At 44.9% G+C, this 5,000-nt stretch overlaps 1 protein-coding gene across 2 annotated transcripts in view; it reads right to left on the bottom strand.

The window, feature by feature from the left end:
* The window catches only part of dab2ipb (DAB2 interacting protein b), a 165,329-nt gene that overhangs the window by 117,782 nt on the left and 42,547 nt on the right, over positions 1-5,000 (bottom strand). The gene's annotated exons all lie outside the window — the stretch shown is intronic.

Below are 5,000 nucleotides of genomic sequence, written 5' to 3'. Positions count from 1 at the left end.
TGGTTGTAGTCAGGCAGGTGCCCTCTATACTCAGGAGCCCATTTACAATCTACTGTAGTGTAAGAGGTGCTTAGTGGTCTACAGAGTGTACAGAAATGAAGAACACACACACACACACACCACACACACACACACACACACACACACACACACACACACACACACACAGTCACACTGTATACCATATACATAACAGACACACAAACATACATTGACAATCCCACCCCGACCACCCAGGCGAAGTCTAACACGGACAGCAGCCACTCCACCCACTACACAGATGTCCTTCTGGGATCATTCTGAACCGCAGAGGAACTACTTCAGGAAGAAAAAGCAAAAAGAGATTGAAAAAGCAAAAGTACAACAAAAGTTTCTTTCACTCTACTTGTGTGACTCGTAAAGAGGCTCTGAGCTCTTCCACTGAGAGATGATCCAGTCCTGATCCCAGGTCAGCTCTGATCCAGTTCAGGTTTTAAAGGAGCTCTGGTGGGAATCAGATTCCTTATTCTAGGCCTGGCAGTGATTAGCCAATCAGGAGTGAGTTACAGAGGTGTGGGTCAAGCAGCTGGATGCTACTGCACAGAACAGATGGACACAAAGAGCCACTAAATAACACACACACACACACACACACACACACACACACACACGCGCATGCACGCACATACACACACGCACACACACACACACACACACTCTAATATCCAAACTTCTCACACACAATAGAGAATCAACAGGGCCCCAGGGTGAGAAGATCCATGTCACAGAACACAAAGAGACATACGCCTCCCAACCTGTTGCACATACAGTCCGCCTGTGAATGTGTGCGTGTGTGTGCGTGTGCGTGTGCGAGTGTGCGTGAGCATGTTCGTGTCGAGTGTGTGTCTTTGTGCTGTTGTTGTATAGGTGTGTTAACAGGTTGGTGTTTGTTGGAGCCTGTGTATGTTATTTAATTACTGTCAATACAATTCAATACTTTATAACTTTCATAACTATAATCATTAATGTATGACCCGTGACATATACAAATCTTCCCATAAGTAAAAGCCATACCTGAAAATGATACTCAGTTCATAAAACCTAGCCTAAAGCCATGTAGTAATTTGGTAACTTCTCTTCTCTTCTCTTCTCTTCTCCTCTTCTCTTCTCCTATCTTCTCATCTCTTCTCTTCTCTTATTTTCTCTTCTCTTCTCTTCTTTTCTCTTCTCTACTATTATCTTCTCCTCTCTTTTCATCTCTTCAAGTTCTTGAGCTTTACTAGTATGACATTTTTCTCGCATTGCCTAGGCAAAACGTTTACATGAAGTGTTTGAATACAGAGTACAAAAAACAAATACGGCAAAATAAACATGTGTATTTTTCACCTTTTCATCCTTTCACTCTCTCACATTCTGTCATTCTCTCCCTCCTTTTCCTTTTTTTCTCTCTATGTTTCTCATATGTTATAGTTTGTATTCCCTAGGTAACCATGAAGGAGCAGATCCAGTATAACCATAAACAGAAGCTACACTCATTTTTATGAGTACGTGTGTGTGTGTGTAGGTGTTTGGGTATGTGTGTTTATTGAATATCCACTCATCCCAGAGGACTCATTTGTGCTTCCTGCGGGGGGTAGGAGATTCAGTGGGCTTTACAAAACACACACACACACACACACACTTTAAGAACAGGCCTTTGTAAGGTAGGGCAGTAATGTTGCCAACACAAGCAGAGAAGCTGCCAATAAAACTGCAAAGAAACAGCAAATCACAGAAAAGAGTAGTACACACACACACACACACACACACACACACACACACACACTAGAGTGTGGATCGGGCTGAATTTTTCTCTCAGAGCCTGGCTCACGTCCGACACAGTAGTGCCCGAGCCCGGCCCGAGCCCGACAGCAATTCAAATATTTTGTCCGAACCCGACCCGAGCCCGACGGAGTCAATGGGCGGAATTCCCCGTCCGCTTACTATCATATTTCATTCCAACTTTACACTTCTCACATTGGACATATCCAACAGCCTCATTAGTATCTGCATTGACTTCTAAGCAGAAATATCTCCATACAGTAGATTTCCCTTCGTTTTGTATTGTTTTAAACTCTCCAGATGACAGTTTCTTTTTACAGTTACTTCTTCCATGATGCCGGTCTGCCGCCTGTAATCGGGTTGTCACAGCTAGGACATAAACAAATTCCCACACACAGGAAGAAGGCTGATTATCCTAAATGTGATTTATTTTATTCTCAAAAACAAACTTCTGCATCATGTGAAGCAGACACGTTGACTTACCTACTTATTAAGATATTTAAAATATGGAATGTTCAATGCCTTATCGCGCTGATGTGTCTGAGCCCCGACCCGAGCCCGAGTATAATTTCTAAATATTTGGCCGAACCCGGCCCGGCCCGTCGGAAGACAGAGGACACACTCTTAGCCTTGCCCTCACCGGAGCAGGTAAACACCCACACAGACCTCAACAGGACAACACAAACATGTGGAGGGACTGAAACAGACCAAGATAGTACAGGGGAGTACAAAGGCTCTGGCAAACGGATAGGTTAAGGTCATAACAAGTCTGCGGTCAATCAGATACGAGCTTCTGATAAATGGAAAAGATAACTAGAAACCCGCTTGACAGAAAGACCAACCATGTGACCACGTGACACAACAGGACATTATGTCAGTAGCTGACTTATCCTACCACAAGGGAATATAGGGCTACCAGTTTTGTGTGTTTGTGTGTGTGTGTGTGTGTGTGTGTGTGTGTGTGTGTGTGTGTGTGTGTGTGTGTGTGTGTGTGTGTGTGTGTGTGAATAAATGAGAGCATGGTATCTGCACACATGATAACTTGTCTGTGTCAGGAGTCGAGTCTAGTGACAGCAGGAAGAGGGTTGTTTGGGCTCAGGGTCAGGGGTCAAACACACTGAAATGAGGTCATTTCCTGTTCCCAAGGCCTTCCTGGGACCCACGGAGCACTCAGGGGATTAACACTGTTCTATATATATATGCGTGTGTGTGTGTGTGTGTGTGTGTGTGTGTGTGTGTCTGTGTGTATGTGTGTGTGTGTGTGTATGTGTGTGTGTCTATCTGTCTGTGTGTGTGTGTGTGTGTGTGTGTGTCTGTGCGTGTGTGTGTGTGTGTGTGTCTGTGCATAACAGAAAGAGATGGAAGAGAGAGAGAGAGGGAGAAAGAGAGAGGGAGAGAGAGTGCATGACTGAGAGATAAGGAATGTCATAAAGGTACATATTTGTCTTACCTGAGGGCAGTAGAATCAGTCAGGAGTGAGGTATGCAGTCACATTCCCCACAGAGGTCACATGCAAGAGGAGGAGGAGAAAAAAACAGTTAGACAGTGTAACACACACACACACACACACACACACACACACACACACACACACACACACACTTTCCAAAAACAATGTGATGATAAAAACAGTGATTTCACCGAGGTTACACCAGTCCGTGGAGTGCTGTGATGGCACATACCCCTCCCTCCCTCCCTCTCTCTGTCTTTCTCAATTTCTCACTCTGTCAACAGCCAACACCAGCACCACAGTTTCCCAAAACTTTACCCATGACTGGCAACAGAAACTCTAAGCTGATGCTGATGGTACAGTGGTTAGCATAGCCACCTTCTAAGTGATTCCAACCAGGGGTTTGTTTCCCGGCCTGCATATCGTCTATGTGCGTCGCTTTCGATAAAAGCGTCTGCTGATCACTGGACCTTGACCTTAATAAGGCTCTTGGAGCCCTGGTCAAACCCTGACGGTGCTTGGGCCTTCCCTCTAAGGGCCTATCACTACGGATGAGTGAGTTTGTTTGAACTGTTCCTTTTTGACATCTGACATGGTAAGGATTGTTAATGACACACACACACACATATATACACACAGTATGCACACAGCGAAGCTAATTTTCTAACATTTGACAGGTTTGTGGGATGAAGGTCCTAGAGTCTGGACTCCAGCATGTCTACTGGTTGTCACTTATTATTGTTCCCCAGTGTCACTTCTCTAGCAAACTAGCCGCACAAGACTAGCTTTTAACTTGGCAGCAATGACTGTAACAACCGAACTATGTATCAACATTCCTACACACAAGTGAAAGGATCCCTGCGAGAGAGAGAAACTGTGTGCATGTGTGTGTGTACGTGTCTATGTCCATTTGGGCCTGTCTCAGTATTCTGCACCCTGCAGAATATCATTTGTCTTAGCACAAACGCGTATGCACACACCCACACCACACACACACACACACACACACATGCAATTACACGTGAGCGTGCACATACACACAGAGACACACACATAGTACAACCAACATCCAGACCCACAGACTTATACACGCCCCCCCCCCCCCCCCCACACACACACACACACACACAAACGCACAAACACTTGTCTCTGTTCTATAGATACCCAACAGGTATCATCTACATGCAAAACACACACTGTTATCTTCCCCTTGACTCCAAGACGCCTAACAGCAAGCAAGAGAATAGCCAAAAAGCTAGCAGACACACCCCCCCCCCCCCCCCCCCCCCCAGACACACAAACACTTGTCTCTGTTCTATAGATACACAACAGGTATCATCTACATTAGTCGAACACCTTAGCAAAACACACACTGTTATCTTCCCCTAGTCTCCTAGACGCCCAACAGCAAACAAGAGAATAGCCAAAAAGCTAGCAGACACTTCACACACCCACCCACTCATCACCATGTCTCTCTGTGTGTGTCTATTTGTGATTGTATTTGTGAGTGTGTGTGTTTGTATGTGTGTATCTTTTATTGACTTGACTTTTCTAAAGGCCTTGAATAGCATCTGATTGTATGTGGTTGACATTGCTATTTGACTGTAAACAGTGCAGATTTGTGCTGTGATTACAGACGAACTATTGAGCGTGTAGGTTTTCTCCTCATGCTGCTGTATTGTCAGCTCTCTATAGGAATAACCATACAAATAGTGTGCCAGTGTGTGTGTGTGTGTGTGTGTGTGTGTAA

This window comes from Clupea harengus, chromosome 12 (genome assembly GCF_900700415.2).
Source record: "Clupea harengus chromosome 12, Ch_v2.0.2, whole genome shotgun sequence".
Lineage (NCBI taxonomy): Eukaryota > Metazoa > Chordata > Actinopteri > Clupeiformes > Clupeidae > Clupea > Clupea harengus.
The sequence above is the reverse complement of the archived record's forward strand: the minus strand, read 5'-3'. Positions and strand labels throughout refer to the sequence as shown.